The 17,290-nt window shown below is 41.3% G+C and overlaps 1 protein-coding gene across 1 annotated transcript in view; it reads left to right on the forward strand.

The window, feature by feature from the left end:
• Positions 1-2,371: 2,371 nt before the first annotated feature.
• The window catches only part of erbin (erbb2 interacting protein), a 322,194-nt gene continuing 307,275 nt past the window's right edge, over positions 2,372-17,290 (forward strand). Inside the window, exon 1 of the mRNA XM_078562777.1 lies at positions 2,372-3,266. The gene's annotated coding sequence lies outside the window, so the exon portion shown is untranslated. The remainder of the gene's footprint in view (positions 3,267-17,290) is intronic.

The following is a 17,290-nucleotide window of genomic DNA, read 5'->3' on the forward strand; positions in this document are numbered from 1 at the left end:
CTGATGAAGAGGTTATGTACTAGTGGGATAAGCTAATGCAATTGGTTTTCTTTTTGCAATTGTTGTACTGCTAGCCAGTGGTGAGAGCTGAAAGCAAGAGGTGACAAGCAGACTGACCACTACCCACCAGCCATTATGCTAACACAGACGCATTGCATCAACCAGAGACATGCACAAGAACAATACCATGGTAATACCATCGCCTCCAAGAATACGTCCAATTTATACACCACCCTGACTTGAAAATATCCTCCCCGCCTTCACTACTGGGTTAAAATCCTAGAATTTCCCTACCTAACACCATTACGAGGGCACCATCACCACAAGGATTGTAATGATTCAAGGAGGAAGCCTGGACCATCTTCTTAGGGGAAGTAGGGATGGAAATAAAAGCTGCCTTGCCAGCATTGCTCTCATCCTATGAATATATTATACACCTCCACTGTCCTAGATCCAATTCCTGATTTATACTCAAGTTACCTGATCTCAACTTCTCTAATTACCATCAGATCACTGGCTGTAAAAAAATACTCAACCGTGGAATTACTTGGTACTGCCGCATATGTTTGTACTATGGAAAATCCTCACCGAATTCAGTTTTGTAGCATCAAGACATATAAAATGGTGGGACCTTTCAATAACGTGTCTGCAGACAACGCTATTAGTAAAGTTTGTCGATTTACAAAATAGCCCGGGGAAGAACCCTCTCCTCAGCCCCACAACATAGCTAAATTAAAATGGGAGGTGAAAAATTGCTTGAACGCAATGGCGCAGATTCAAGACAAGGCCAGTGCAGATTTCTTTTTTTTTGTAGATTTGAGATTGTACGATTGTAAGAAGCTTATGCAGGGTGCAGACAGGAAAGTATTCAGGAAGGAAGGGTTGCACCGATGTCTCAGTTGTGAAGACAGATTCTGATAATGCGATGTAGTAGCGGAAGAAACCGGAACAGTGTTGTTTCAAAGCAATTGCCTCAAGAAATTGAACTGCACAGCAAGCTTTGAATGCTAAAGGTTTCCATTTCTGAAGGGAAAACATAACACAACAACCCCATACTGTGACACTCTACAACAGTGAATCACAACAGTTTATGCGAGGAGATGATAACGGTTGACTGAACGTTTTCAATTCCAAGCGACAAGGTTCCCCTTCATCATAAAGCAGATGAGAATCAATTCGACATGAACTGCTGAGTAATATGATTTATTTGCCTCAAATTCACTTTGTATATATTAACATTTTATAATAGATTTACACCTCAGATTAAGCCAGCATCTGTGAACAGAACAGATACATGTTTCAGGTTACAGCTCTTCATCAGAACTCTGCGAACTAACCTATAGTATGCTTCAAGTGTTTTCTGTTTAATATGTTTTTTTTTCATATCAGAAAATTTAAACGACCGCAGACGTCGAGCAGAACCTGTACATGAGCAGAACTTAGCTATCTCTCACCCTTAGTTCACAGTGAAAAACATTTAGCACTTTTCTATTTCAATGGAACACAGCGGAATTCGGAATAGAAAGCAAACGTGAGTGAATTCACTTGGCAACGATATAGTAAACCGAAGTGTAGTAGACGAGTCAGGACAAGCGCATGCAATGAACCTGACCAAAGCAGAATGGCGATCAGTCTGCTCGACGACAAGTTCGAATACCGTCTGTGCCAAAAAAAAAATTAGTTCTAGATGGGTGACGATATCTCCTTATCCAGCGTGTTTTGCTTTATGTAAAACAAAGGGATCTCTTATTTGGATTTGCAGTGCCCCCGATAGCAAAGTGAAACCTCGCGTTATTCTTTTTTTTTTAAGAACATTTCTACGAAAGTAAATCGGCTTTTGTATATCAGTCTGGTTTGGGAATTATTAACCGTAGGTGGGGAGATTGGGAAACACAATGAAAGTGACTAATTGGCACGGTCGCCTGGCCTCATTCCAAAGCATCAACTTTAAAACGCTCCTGGTGCAAACGAGAATTGCGGTGAGTTGAAAGCCAATATTAATAATCCTCCCTTCCTTCGTAACCCAGAAGAAAAAAAAAAGCAACACGCACACACAAAAAAATAGAAACTTTACGCAGAAGGTGGAAGGAAGTTCCCCCCTTGGTCCGGGAGCAGGATTTGATTGGGGCTGGGGGATGATTGACTGGGGAGTGTGTGTGGCGGCGTGTGGTTGCTTAAAGTGTCAATCAAAAGGCCGGGCGCTGGTTACATTGTGGACGCTGGAGAAAGCTGGCGCTGTTGCTTCACCCTGTCGCGCGCGGTGTATCTGGATCTCCGCTTCACTCTATTCTGCGCCCAACCCCCAAATACACACATCGCCTTGGTCACAGTGTGCTCTTAAGTCTGCTGAGGACGCAGTGGTTGGTGGCGGCTGCTGCTTTATTTTTCTCTCTCTCTCTCCCTCTTTAATTATTTGCCCGAAGCTCGAGGGAGTTGCGCTCAAATCTGGAGCCATGCGCCGCTGATGAGTGTGTGAATCGTTTGCAGAAAGAGAGGAGAAATTCATTTCGGATGGCTTTGGGTGCGGCAATCTTACTGTAAAGAAAAGGGGCGGGGGGGGCGGTGGTTATTAAAAAAAGCTGAGGGAGGAGGAAGAACCACAAGAGTTCCTTTCTGAGGGTGAAACTATACAATAGGGGACATTTTATCTCCCTCTCTCTCCTGTTGCAGCTTTTTTACTTCTCGCGTCTTGGAAATACTGTGGATTGCCCGCGGTTCCCTGCTTTGAAAAGACTTGGTACTTTTTCCACTCCCGTCGCCCCTCTCCACCCCCGGGGGTCGTCGTATTTTACTCCATTTTAAATTATATTTTTTTTGTAGGAAGAACAGAGCCTTTAAATTGAGCCAAGGGACCGAAAGTTACTTTTGAGCCGACAGAAAGACCTGGTTGCATCATAGGAGAGGGAGAGGGGGGGGTGGGGGGGGGAAAAAGGAAGAAAAGAACTTGAAAAAACTTCGGCGCACAAAGACATGGCGAAGATTTAATTGGGACTTCGCTGCATCGGCCAGATCAGAGCGCTTGGCCCGCAGACAGCTCGCGAGTTTTCCTTTATTTTTTTTAAAAAAAAAGAAAAAATTGTTTGGACTTTCCACAAACTCCACATAACATCACCCTCAACCCCCACCCCGGGCCCCACACACACACACACACGCCCCCCACCCTCCCCTCCCCGGGCCGACCTTTGTGGATTGTGTTGGCTGTTGTTTTAAAGTTTAAAGCCGAAGCCGATGAGGAAGCGGGTTCCCTGGATCAGCGGCGAGTGAAGGTAAAATGTCTTGTATTTGGAAATTTGTTTACGGCTTGGTTTCTGCTCGTCTTCCGAGGGGAAGGCCCAACCTCCCGGCTCTCCTGCTGCTGGGGCAACTTTAATGAGCGTAGATCCGAACCGGCTATTTTTTTGTCTTTTTTTTAAAAAAAAAAGCCGAAACATTCAGTCATCTGAATGGCCATTGAGTATTGTTTATTCGGAAAGCAGAAAAGGAAGTTTTTTTTTGGAGGTGTTTTGAAACCTGCAGCAGTTGAGGCTGTTCAAGGTCTAAACGTATCACACAGAGATCCCTTTGTTTAACTTAAGGGCCTGAACCGAAGCAGCTTATTGCATCAACCCTGGTATGTTCACAGTAACGGTGTTAAAAGATGTGCTGTATTTACTTGTTCGGCTTAATATCAGAAAGAGGCAACTAGCACATCTTTTGGAAGACAGGAAGCAAATGTTAACCTGATTTCCACCCCCTCCTCCCCATCCATTTCTGACGAAACCTTGACCTTGATTCCTACCCTGCTACCTCCAAAAAAAAACTAGCGTTTAAAATATCCCTACGAAGTCAACTTTTTATACTTTTCTGTGGAGACATATTTATTTATTTAGAGGAATACTGCATGGGTATGTGTTACACGCTTGTGTTGACCTCCAGTTGTCCCAAGTAGTTTGACATCGAAATTAAGTCGCTATCTGTCATGGCTGTACTTTTGAGTTAACACAAGAGTGTAAGTATGTTTTGAAGTTTTTTGTTTTGAGTTGCACTTCCTTAGAGCTTAACTGAGCCTTGGAGCTCTGGTTAATAATTCACTGAAGTGTGAAGCAATCGATATTTTCATTACAATTGTTTGCCCCTCTCATGTTCTTATGCAAAATTTCCAGAGTTACACTTTGCACAAGTACTACAATTTTTGTACTGTTTTTGTACTACAATTCAATCTCGGAGAAGGGTGAAAAAACAAGTTTTTGTGCGTGTGTGTGAGAGAGTGATGGTGAAGTTGGGAGGGCGGGGAGGTGATGTGGGTGGTGAGGGGTGGCAATGTTGTTTGGTGGTGGTGTGTTATGGTTCATTCGGGGTCTAAATTGCTGTGGCATCTTGCACTTTTACATACATGTTGTAATCCAGAGTTATAGATGGTGATGATAGAGGCCCCAATGTTCTTTTCATCACCTGGCTGATCAGGAATCTCTGTCACTCATACTGCCTGCCATTGGCATATGCTTGGACAGATTTACAGGTTGTTACCTAACCTGTTTGACTGTGTTGTAAATGCACCTACCTTGGTCATTAAGACCTGGGATGAGACTCAAACCCAGAGCTTCTGGCTTAGAGGCAGGGATGATACCCACAATACCACACACCTGAGCGATATTGTTTAGGATACTTAAAATTAAAGACACATAGCGTACCTTGCCAAAAATACTGATCTTAATGAAAATATTGCTTTTTTTTGCAAGACATAAAATGGTAAGGACAAAACTAATAAATTGGAATCTGATTTCTTTTTCCCCAAGTTTTGTACCTTTTAACTTCCTTTCTAGTGAATGTACAAAACAATGGAAGTGTTTTTCTTACAGAAACATACAGGGTATTATTCTACATTTCTTTTAAAAATAGATGATCCTTTGTGATCTGGGTTTGACCCAGTGGAGGGAAGTATCATGAATGTATCCCCTCTTTAATGAAACTGAATTCTGTTCCTGATCAGCATGGATCAATGGACAAATCTGGGCTCTGGAATTTGTATTCTAGCTGAAAGAGCCATATATGGGTAGATGGTACCCTTCCTTGAAAAAGGGTGAGATGTAGTTGTCCACTTCTGTATCTATATAAAGCAGTGGCATTGTAAAGGGCTAAGTGTCCATTCCAAGTATGTTTGAAGGCATTGTGCACCTTTTCTGGTATTATTTTTGCTGATCCACTTGGCGATGTAGTGCCTTCCATGTGCCATCATGAATCATGGTTTACCTTAATGGGTTGGTGGTTGCATATGATACCAATTTAAGATTTTTGGCAAAATAACCAGTGGAGCGACGTAGAGATTTTTTTATACGCAGCTAGTTGTTATGGTTTGAAATGTGCTGCCTGAAAGGATGGTGGAAACAGATTCAATGGTAATGTTTTCAAAGTCATTGGATTTATATCTGGAAAAAAATGCCGGACTGTCAATAAAAAGCAGAAGAGTGTGACTAATTGGATAGATCTTTTGAAGAAGCAGCACAGATGTAATGGACCAAATGACCTCCTTTGATTCTGTGGTACTTGTATGTTGCATTAGATTTGGGATACCTAGAACATGGTGAATTGAGTTATCCACTAGGTCTTTGAAAAGACAGAGATGTCTGATGAAAGAAGGTCTAAGGTTTGGAATGACTGCTGCTGTAAAGTGTTGGTCAGATGTAAAGCACAGTCATGTGCCCAGGCCTGCAATGATTGGGTTATAATGACCCAGCCTGTTGTTGCTGAAGTTCCACACTACCACCTTGTTGCAATTTATACTGGGGGATGATATTCATCCTTGCTATCTGTTGTCTGCTTAATAGGGGTTCTTCGCAGTTGTCTAAAAATTATCTTTGGAGTAAAGATAACTCAGATTTCTTCAGGGTCAAGCTGGCTCAATAGAGCATGTCTGGCAATGGAAGATAGGAACAAGGTCAAACTTGATAATTTGATGCTGTACCTAAGCCAGATAAGTTAACAATGCTGGAGAGGTACACGTGACTGGAATCTATTATACTTTCCACATGGTATCACAGTGAATATCCTAATAGTGATCCTAGTGAGGTATGATTGGCTACTGGATAAGATAGTGGACTAGCAATCCAGAAGGTGAGAGTTTAAAGCCCACTATAGCAAATTATTGAATTGAACAAACCTGGTGATTTGTGGACTGATAATAGAGACCTAACCCATAAAAGTTATCGTTTTTGTTGTTAAAAATCCAATTGGGTCACTTATGTCCTACAGGGAGGAACCTATCATCATTACCTGGTCTGGCCGTGTAATTTCAGTCCCATACTACGTGATTGACTCTGCCTGTAGGACAATAAGGGATGGGCAATAAATACTGCAGTGTCACCCACATTCAAGTACACCTTTTGAAAAAAAGACAAATAACAAAAGGGCTACAAGTGCTTTATGCTGGTGAGTGTCTTGTTTTTAGCCAGTTAAACTCCAGAAGAACCCTTTTGCACTTTAAAGGTCCTTAAAAGTTTATTGTACCTAAAATGAGAAACTGTGCAGGCTGTTGAGGGGAATGCAAGTTTCCTATAAATAACATAAATGCTATTGGTATAAATGTTCAGTATGGGAGACTGATAATGAAGGTAAGAACCCATGGGATCCAAGGCAATTTGGATCCAGAATTGGCTGAGTGACAGGAAGCAGAGGGTGATGGTCGAGGGGTGTTTTTGTGACTGGATGCCTGTGTCCACTGGGGTTCCACAGGGATTGGTGTTGGGTCCCTTGCTTTTTGTGGTATATATAAACGATTTAGACTTGAATGTAGGAGGGTCGGTCAGTAACTTTGCGGATTACATGAAAATTGGTGGGGTGGTAAATAGTGAGGAGGATAACCTTGGATGACAGGAGGATATCGATGGGCTGATCAATGGCAAATGGAATTTAATCCGGATAAGTGTGAGGTGATGCACTTGGGCAGGTCAAACAAGGCATGGAAATACGCGATGAATGGTACATCCTGGGAAGTACCGAGGATCAGAGGGAGCTTGGTCACATGTCCTTAAGGTAGTGGTACAGGTAGATAAGGTGGTTAAGAAGGCATATGGGATACTTGTCTTTATTAGCTGAGGCATAGAATGTAAGAGCAGGGAGGTTATGCTGGAACTGTATAAAACGCTGGTTGGGCCGCAGCTAGAGTATTGCGTGCAGTTCTGGAATCCGCATTATAGGAAGGATGTGGTTGCACTAGAGAGAGTGCAGAGGAGATTTACCAAGATGTTGCCTGGGTTGGAGAGTTTTAGTTATGAGGATAGATTGGATGGACTGGGGTTATTTTCCCTGGAACAGAGGAGATTGAGGGGGGACATGATTGAGGCGTATAAAATTGAGTGGCATATATGGGGTAGACAGGAAGGAACATTTCCCCTTGGTGGAGGGATCAATAACCAGGGGGCATAGATTTAAGGTAAGTGGCTGGAGGTTTAAAGAGGATGTAAGAAAGAATTTTTTCACCCAGAGGGTGGTGGGAATTTGGAACTCTGCCTGAAAGGGTTGTAGAGGCAGAAACCCTCATAACATTTAAGAAGTATTTGGATGTGCACTTGCGATGCCATGGCATACAAGGCTATGGGCCTAGTGCTGGAAAATGATATTAGAATAGTTAGGTACTTGTTTGACCAGTACAGACCTGATGGGCCAAAGGACCTTTTTCTGTGCTGTAGACCTCTATAACTATGACTGAATGGAAAGAGCACAGTTAGACTAACAATAACTGAAGCCCTGTGCTTCAAATTAACCAAGCTGTTTGAGTGCAGCTGCAATACTGGCATCTATTTAACAAAGTGGAAAATTGCCCAGGTATGTCCTCACTCCAAGAAGCAGGACAAATTCAGTCCAGTCAATTACCACCTCACCAGTCTACTTTCAGTCATCAGCAAAGTGATGGAATGGGTTGTCGACAGTGCTATCAAGTGGCACTTACTCAGCAATAACCTGCTCACTGCTCATTTTGGGCTCCAGCAGAACCACTTGGCTCCAGACCTCGTTACAGTCTTGGTCCAAACATGGAATTAGGGAGCCCTAATAAAATTGAAGTCATGCCTATCACAGATTGTTGGAGGCCAATCATTTCAGCCCAAGGATATTGCTGCAGGAGTTCCACAGGGCAGTGTCCTATACCCAGCGAACTTCAACTGCTTTATTGACTTTCCCTCTATCATCATGTCAGAGATTGGGAAGTACACTGATGATTCGACAGTGTTCAGTTTGATTCATGACTGGGGGTCACTATTGACCAGCAACTGAATCAGCTGCATAAATACTGTGGCTACGAGCAGTTAGAAGCTGGGAATTCAGCATGAGTGATTTACCTCCTGATTTGTCAAAGCCTTTCCAGCGTTGACTAGGTACAAGTTAGGAATGTGATGGAATAGACACCACTTGCCTGGATGAGTGCAACTCCAACAACACAAGAAGTTCAACACCATCCTGGTTTTTTCCTGTCACATTTGTCTTGAGTAGCTACCTTCGACGCTGGTCAAATAGCCACAATCTTAGATTCTGTATTCAATTTTTAATTGTACGCATTGTTTTATGAATGAAGGTACAATCAAGATGTGAAGGAGAAAATTAAGATGGACACTGTACACAGCATTTAACAGTCTAACATCAAATGTTCCATGCAAAAAGAAACATCCCAAAGATCATTGTGTGGCTGTTTTGTTCCATTGTTCTGTAAGTATGGTCAGTTCAGAAATAGCTGCAATTCTTTTCATTTCAGATTAAATTTGTGGCTGCAGAGCATTGGGCTTCAGCGTCCAAAGTGGTTGATCGTTTGATTGTCCATGTGTACAACATTGTTCCTCCAAATCCCTAACATTCATATCACCAAAAGTGGCAGCATACCAACTGCCAGTTTTAAAGGGATCACACATTTCAGGATATTAAGCAAGTGAGCAATCTTTCATGAAAAAGGATTAACTCTGTAGCACTGTTCCTGTAGTTTCAACAAGATACTTTTTACTCTTTCATTGCATCAACATGGCGCTGTATCTAAAATACTGATGCAATATAGTGTGTGGGGCAAAATAAAAACCATTTTGATCTTTTTAACCAAAGATGGGCATTCTTTTAATGTCATTAAGTTCACTTCACCTATGGCCAGATGTGCTTTAGTAGCTGAAATACCTGGAAAAACTCAGCAGGTCTGGCAGCATCGGCGGAGAAGAGTACAGTTGACGTTTCGAGTCCTCATGACCCTTCAACAGAACTAGAACTGTAGTTCTGTTGAAGGGTCATGAGGACTCGAAACGTCAATTGTACTCTTCTCCGCCGATGCTGCCAGACCTGCTGAGTTTTTCCAGGTATTTCTGTTTCTGTTTTTGTTTTGGATTTCCAGCATCCGCAGTTTTTTGTTTTTATCTCTGTGCTTTAGTAGCTGCCTGGTGCAGTGATTTGGATTTGGCAACTAAGTATATATTGACCAGATTGACAATTGATGTTAAACTTGGGGAGTATTCAGTCTAGTGAGGCTGTGTAAAATAAGCTGATTAGGTTTAGCCTGGATAAGGTACTGCACATTGGAAACAACAGAATGGTGGATGTACATATGCTGGATGATGGGTAGGAGGTGTTGAAAAAGATATTAGACTCAGCATTTTACATGTCAAATCATATAGAGCAGCAATCATTAAAGTGAATAGAATTATTAACTATTTAACTAAATTTGAGTGTAAATCTGAGGATACGAAACTTAACTAGTCTTTGTAGAACTTTGATGGTGGAATCACCAAGGTGTCATTGAAGCACTAGATATCACAGAGAAAATAGAGAAACTCCAGGCTGTTCAACATTGGAAGGAAGAGGCTAAAACAGGAGTTTGTAGAGGCACTTGAAAGTTGAAACTTGGACATTACTTTGAAGTAAATTTTGTAGAATGAAAAGTTCCAGTTCAAAAGTGGTGCTGTTCCCTACATTCTGCTCCCTATCCCCACCCACCACTCACCCCCCAATGCATTTATTGGTGATTTAAAATTTTTAAATTACTAAATTTGAGCTAATTAAAAATGTGAAGAGCTGGATTTGATCACTTTTTTTTCAATTTTTGTGTAACTTGTTGAAATCCTCTCTTGATATGAGATCCACAAATAGAGCATAGAAGAAGGCTTTTTGGCCTATTGTACATGTGCCAGCTTTTTGAAGAAAATATGTAGCCTTTTGCCTGTATGCATAGTATCCCTTTCCTGTTTGTGGCTTATTGGACCATTTGGGCATTTGGAAACAGATAATTTGGAAGGGAAGAATTTTATGTAGCACCTTTCATGACCCCCAGATGCCTTGAAAGCACTTTATAGCCAATGAAGTACTTTAGAAGCCTAGTCCTGTTGAAATGTACTAAGTGGACAGGATCAGGATCTGACCTTGCCTTGTGTGCCAGTATATGCTTTCCAGTTTCCTATTAACCAGGCTGCCCAATTGTTGAAGAATTTTAATGAGAAATTCACTAGGATTACTGCCTTCTATTCTTTGATGTAACCCGATCAGGCTTGCATTATTTCTTCTGTAATTCTCTTGATCCTACACTTCAGCTTGTGAATATCATATTGTGCCTTCCAGCTCATAAACCTGATGGTTTAACCCAGAGCAAAGACTCTCTGAATTTGAATGATGCAGTTACAGTTCATCAACTCTGGTGACAGTCAAATTCAGTCTTGTTCGTTTGTTTCAATTTTCTGTTCATTTTTCCAGCATCTCCCCTTTTTTAATGAAAGTTCAAAGCTGTTATGCATGCTTTCTGACTTGTCTCATAGTAATGCAGTCTTGATATTTTTAAATAATTTAGTTTTTATATGCAGAGGTTTTTGGTTTAGTTTTTTTTTCCAAGATTCACAGAATACAGACTGACTAAAATAAATAGGCGAAACAATGCATATCCAGTTTTCTTTTAATGCAAGTTATTTTCAAGCCTTTCAGTGACACAAAGGGCTCATCCCTGCTATTACTCAATCATAGTCTAATTGTCTGTCTACTATGATATTAATTCACCTCTAATGGCTATAGAATGCTGCATCTTTGTTGAGATTTGGAGCAATTCCCTGTAGAGCAAGTGAGTGGTCTTAAGTGACAGGCTGCTCAAGGATTCCAACTGTCAATCCGTAGTAGGAAGCTTTATTAGCTGGGCAATCTTTTTCAATAGTGTGTGATCACATTTTACGTAACTGTAAGTTTTCTTGACAGTGTTTGACATGGCCCCAACTAGCTTGCAAGCCATTCTTTTGGAAAAGAGAAGAGAAAGCTACTGTAGATTCTTTTTGTTGCTTTCGTGACTATGTTCAATGATCATTTGAAGGTTTTGAGTGAAATTCTCATTTTCATAGAGGGAATTTTGTTTGGCTTTCACTCTTCACTCTTGAAAATATATCAGCTACAGTTTGTTTTGGTCTGAGAAGTGTACTTTGTTTCAGAAATCCTCTGACTAAATCAAGGAATACAAAGGAAGATCTCTGGTCAAAGACATGTAAAGGAGAAATTTGGGTGACTTTGATTTTCAGGCTTCTGATCATGCGTTTGCATTGCTGTTCTTTGCTGTTAGCCTTGGCTTGTATGCAAATATTTAGCAATTAAAAGATGGGTGATACTTCTATGATTCACTGATATTTTTGGTGTGCCTGTATGTGAATTTATTTCCAGGTAGCCATGAGCAGGAGCTCTGACACCAGCTGAATCTGCATGTAAGTCATCTTCTCTTCCTGCTCTACTCATATTAGGCCCTGATTTATTACTAGTTTAGTCTTAATCTTCTATCAATTTTAAGAAAAGCAGGAAAGGATTGCTATACTTGGGTGAAACTGCAGTTTCAAAACCAATGCTAGATGAATATTTTCATTCTGCCCAGTTTAGGAGGCTGCCTGTATTCATGAAGACCTGTTATCAATAATTTCAAATCGAGTTACTGATGAACTAAATTACTTGAAGCTTTTCTATACATGAAATTCAATAAATAAGAAATTTATCCGTTTATCAGCTTTGAGAGCATATTTCTAAAATTTAGTCTGTATTGTGTCCTCCTGACAAATGTACTTTTTTCATTGAGCTGGAATCTAGATATAACAAAAGCATTGAATTTCTAACACATCATAGCTTCTAATTCTCATGCATTGCATGGTTGCATACCATAGATGCCTTGGGACCACATATGCTTTTTAAATCTGTGCCCATTAATTTGCATACATTTCACATTCTTGGCACTAACAGACCTTTTGTGTTATAATTTAGAGCTTATTCATCATTGAAGTAACAGTTCTAAGGATGGCCCTTTCCAGATCTTGCAATTTACAAAATTTCAAATGGTGCAAACCATTGAATAAGAAATACAAGTAAAAATAGGATAAAGTTATCTGTGCTTTTGGAGTTGGAATGCCAATGTCTGTGTGTCTGTGGGGGTGGGGGGAGGTTAGGGGTTTTGGCATCTCTATTGCATCTCAATAACACCCTATGCCATAGGAACTATTGCATTAGTCAGTGAAAGCTTTGAAAATTAAAACAATGATTTATATGATGTTGAATATGGAGTGGAATATCCTGAATAACACTAGTGTCAAATCCAATTACTATGGTTCAAAATGCACATGTAATTGGTGGATAATATTAAGATACAAATCCGATCTAAAATTTCTTTTGTAAGTCTACTGATTCAACTTGCATATAAAAGCCACCAACAGCATTAACATCACTTTCTAATTTAAAGTGTGCTGATGGCAAATCCTTGGTTAAAGATTACAAAGTTAAAACTTTCATGCATTTTCATTGCAGCCTTTGTAATATATATTTCAACTGCTGTAGGAGGCAGAACGATGTTGGTGGTTTTAGACAATAGTCTGGTGGAAATTAAAATGACTAACTCTTTAGTAATGTTAGCTAACGTTGCAGAATTCTCCTCCTTTGGTTTTTGAGAAATGCAAACCATATGAAAAACCTTCAGAGCTATTTAAGACTTGTATCTTTAATGGTTCTGATTTTCTTTGAAGGAATACTGGAAATCCTGAACACTTAATGGGGCACAGTCTACGTAATGTCTCGTCTGACAAAATAATGACAGATCTTGAGAAGGCAGCTTGGTGGACACTTTCTAGAATTTTTCTAGGCCAATTGCTGTGCGATTGGGTTTCCACCTTTGGTTTAGCATGATGTTGGCTGTTTATCCCATTAAAAATATAGAATGAACTGAGATCTCAAAGACTAGAGTAGTCTGCTAGTTTTGAAAAGCTCTGTTTGATAGCTCAGAAGATCTAAGCATGTAATCTAGGCTGACACTGAGTGTGTGCCAAGAGAGTGTTGTACTCTATTGTTCACATTGCCATCCTTTGGATGAAATATTGAACTCCAGTCTGTTTGCAGTTCTTGGGTAATAGTAAAAGATCCCATGCTACTGTTCAGAGATGTGTAGGGAGATCTCTAAGGTCCTAACTAATATTTATTTCTGAAGAAAGATAGATTGTTTGGCCATTAATTCATTAATATGTTATTTATGAATTTCATACTTGACTACCTTCACTTTCAAAAGTAATTCATTAGTTGTAAACCACGTTGGGACATCCCAAGGGTGTGAAAAATGCTGCAATAGTCTTGCATTCTGTGGGTGGGGGAAGAAAAGGAGATGCCACCCCACTTTGGAACTGATTACCTTGCATATCTATCTCAAACGATTTGCTCTTTTGTCTCAACCCTTATAAGTTCTGTCCTAATTTCATATTCCTCTTGTACCTTTTTTTCTTGGCATAATTATGCGTGTTACTAGTTTTCTAAATTCACTTTGTACTCCAGCTGAGTATAATTATTGAAGTTGCTGCTCATTTTGATCCACTGTTCAAAAGTTAACCTTAAAATGGAAAAGCATGACAATATTTTTAAAAATCGCACAGTAAACCACATGCAGGGTGACTTTTCAAGAATCTAGAACGTTGACCCGATTGCTATGCAATTTAGAATCGTAGAATCGTTACAGCACAGAAGGAGGCTGTTCAGCCCACTATGTCTATGCCAGCTGCCTGCTAGAGAAAATCAGCTAGTCCCGCACTCCCACTCTTTCCCTGTAACCCTGCAAATGTCTTTGTCTTCAGGTGCTTATCCAATTTCCTCTTGAAAGCCACAGTTGAATCTACCTCCACCGCACTGTCAGGCAGTGCATTCCAGATCCTAACCACTCCCTGTATTTTAAAAAAAAAAGTTCTTCCTCAGGTTGCCATTGGTTCTTTTGCCATTCATCTTATAATCAATGTCCTGTGGTTCTCGACCCGCCAGCCAACGCGAATAATTTCTCCCTATCTACTTTGTCTAGAGTTTTAATTATTTTTAACATCTCTATCAAATCTCCTCAACCTTTTCTTGACTAAGGAAAACAACCCCAGCTTCTCCAATCCATCCACAAACTGAAGTCCCTCATGCCTGGAACCATTACCATCACATCCTTGCTAAAGTGTAGTGTGCAGAATTAGACACACTACCCCAGATGATGCCGAACCAGTGTTTTATAAAGGTTCTTCATAACTAACTTGTTTTTGTATTCTGTGCCTCTGTTTAAAAAGCCCAGGATCCTGCATGCTTTCTCGACCTGCCCTGCCACCCACAACAATTTGTGTACATGTACCCTCAGGCCTCTCCTGTATCCACTTTAGAATTGGACCCTTTATTTTGTCTCCCCTCATTCTTCACCTTTCTGTTGCTACACCCTGGCTCCCATCTCCTTGCCATTAGTTTAAAGCCTCCCAACAGCACTAACAAACTGCTGTGTAAGAACTTAGAAACATAGAAAATAGGAGCAGGAGTAGACCCTTCAAGCCTCCTCCGCCATTCATTATGATCATGGCTGATCATCCAACTCAGTAGCTTGCTCCCATAACATTGGTCCATGCTCTGTGGGGTGCAACCCGTCTGGCCTGTGTAGGCCTCACCTTTCCCCAGAACCGATCCCAATGTCCCAGTAATCTGGAGACCTCCCTCCTGCACCATCCCCCCCCACCCCCCAACCGCACATTCATCTGCTCTATGCTTCTATTTCTACACGCAATAACCAGTGGCACTGGCAGTAATTTGGAATTACTACCTTTTATGTGCTGGTTGCTAGTTTCTTCCCTAGCTCCTAAAACCCGCTTGCAGGACCTCATACCTCTTATTACCTATGTTGTTTCTACTGATATGAACTAGGACGTCTGGTTCTTCATCCTTGGTGTGCTTTGCAGCCACTCTTTGAGAAATTTGACCCTGGCCAAGGAAGCAGTATTGCCATCCTGGATTCACATCTGCAGAAACACCTGAATGTTTCCTTAATTAGAGAACCCCCAATCACTCTTGCTTTCCCAATCTTCCTCCTGCCCCTGTACAGCTGAGGCATCTGCCTGCATTCCATTCCAGATGAACTATCACCTTCACCAGTATTATTGACTGCATTTTTTTTTTAAGAATGCGTCTTCCTGTATTGGTCAGACTGCACTGCTGCATTTATTCACTGGTGCCATCCCACTACTGAACAGTACGGGGGCTTTGACCTGTCCCGTTTCCGACGTGGGCCTGTTCTCCCCTCTTTAGCACACCTGGTGATTGCTGGTTCCCCGAGGAGCACCATGTGGACACTGAACTTAGCGCGGGCACTTGATCGGCACAGATGACAATAGCCCAGAACTCCCGACCTCAAGCAATCCGCCAACCTTGGCGCCACCCCCCCCCCAAAGCAGTGGGATTACAGGTGTGTGACTGCATCTTAGAGAGCACAAGGTACTTTGGGGACTCTATACTACCTGCCTGGTCCTCCTTGACAGCCTGGTGATCACCCATTGTCTCTCTGACTGCACATCTTTAAGCTGTGGGGTGACTGCATCCCAGAAATGTGCTTTCCGTGAAACTCAGTGAGCCCTCATGGATACATCACAGTTATGCAGCTATTGCTTAACCTCTGAAACCTGGAGCTTGAGTTACTCCAGCTGATTACCCTTCCTGTGCCTGTCATCCAGGAGACCAGAAGTATCCTGGAACATGGAACAGGATGTGCATTCCAGGGGATTGAGGTTCCCTGCTATGCCTCTATTTATTAGACTAAGAAAACTCAATGGAAATAAAGGCTTGTACAAAAAGAAACACCAGCCACTTGTCAGTCAGCACCTTCCCTTATGCTGGCAACACTTTATTTAACCTCAGTCCCTAATGCTCGCACTCACACTGCTCTGCCCCTGAGTTCCTTCAGGTCTGCATTTCTTACCTCTAGCCTCACCGAATGATCAGTCTGCTGTCCTGTAATGCTACTCCATGACTTTTTGTGTTGTTGATTTATTCTCACAATTCTCTCTCTCTGCCATTCCTTTTATTCCTTTCTCTCCCTTCCCTAACCCCCCCGCCCTTCTCCTTTTATTCCTCTGTGTTGTTGTGGGTCCCCCCCCCCCCTTTGTGCTCGTAGCTCTCTTGCCCTCTCACCCTCTGTCTGTTGCTCCTTTTCTTCTGCTTTGCTTTCAGGTCTGGGGTTGGTGGCGGGGGGGGGGTGGCACTGTTTTGTTTCCTTGTGTGTGCCTGGAAAATCTCCTGAGTTTTTCCAAATAAATTAATGCACCGTGTTGATTTTTGAAAATTCTGAACCTTCATTGGCCCTAAGGACCTCTTATTTTGACCATTTGAAATTGTATAAGTCATGTATGTTTCAAAAAATCATGAATGCAAAGTTTCCATTATTAATTAAGGTAAGCAAAATTTCACCAGTGCAGTTTATATGTTTGGGGGAATAAAAAAAAAAGCAAGAATGGAAGTTTGGTGGTAATTTGGAGTCAAGGTTAGTTTTCCTAGTGGTATCTCATAACGTTCAGTTCTAGTGCACCCCATGTTCCCTGTGCCTGTGAATGATTTGTATATCGATCTAGAGGAAGTGATGTTGAGATTTGCAGGTGCTAAACAAGTATATGCGAGTGTCCATGCACACACAAATGCATGCATGCAGTGTGTTAATGTTGTGGAAGAGCAAGCAGATTTAGGAATACAGGTTTGCAGGATATCCAAATCAGCACCATGGATCGATGAGACAAATACATCAAATTCTAGGGGTATGACTCTTCAGAGCCAAAGGGAAGCTCTGAAGAAGAGTAATACGGACTCGAAACGTTAACACCGTCTTTCTCTCCACAGATGCTGTTAGACCTGCTGAGATTTTCCAGCATTTTCTGTTTTTGTTTCAGATTTCCAGCATCCGCAGTATTTTGCTTTTACGTAAAATTCTAGATGTAAGAAGTTAATATTGAGGCTTTAAAGTAGGTACAGAGTAGATTCATTAGGGTCCTGCCTGATGGGAGGAAATACAAATCTGAAGAAATCT

Source organism: Cetorhinus maximus, chromosome 2 (genome assembly GCF_964194155.1).
Source record: "Cetorhinus maximus chromosome 2, sCetMax3.hap1.1, whole genome shotgun sequence".
NCBI lineage: Eukaryota > Metazoa > Chordata > Chondrichthyes > Lamniformes > Cetorhinidae > Cetorhinus > Cetorhinus maximus.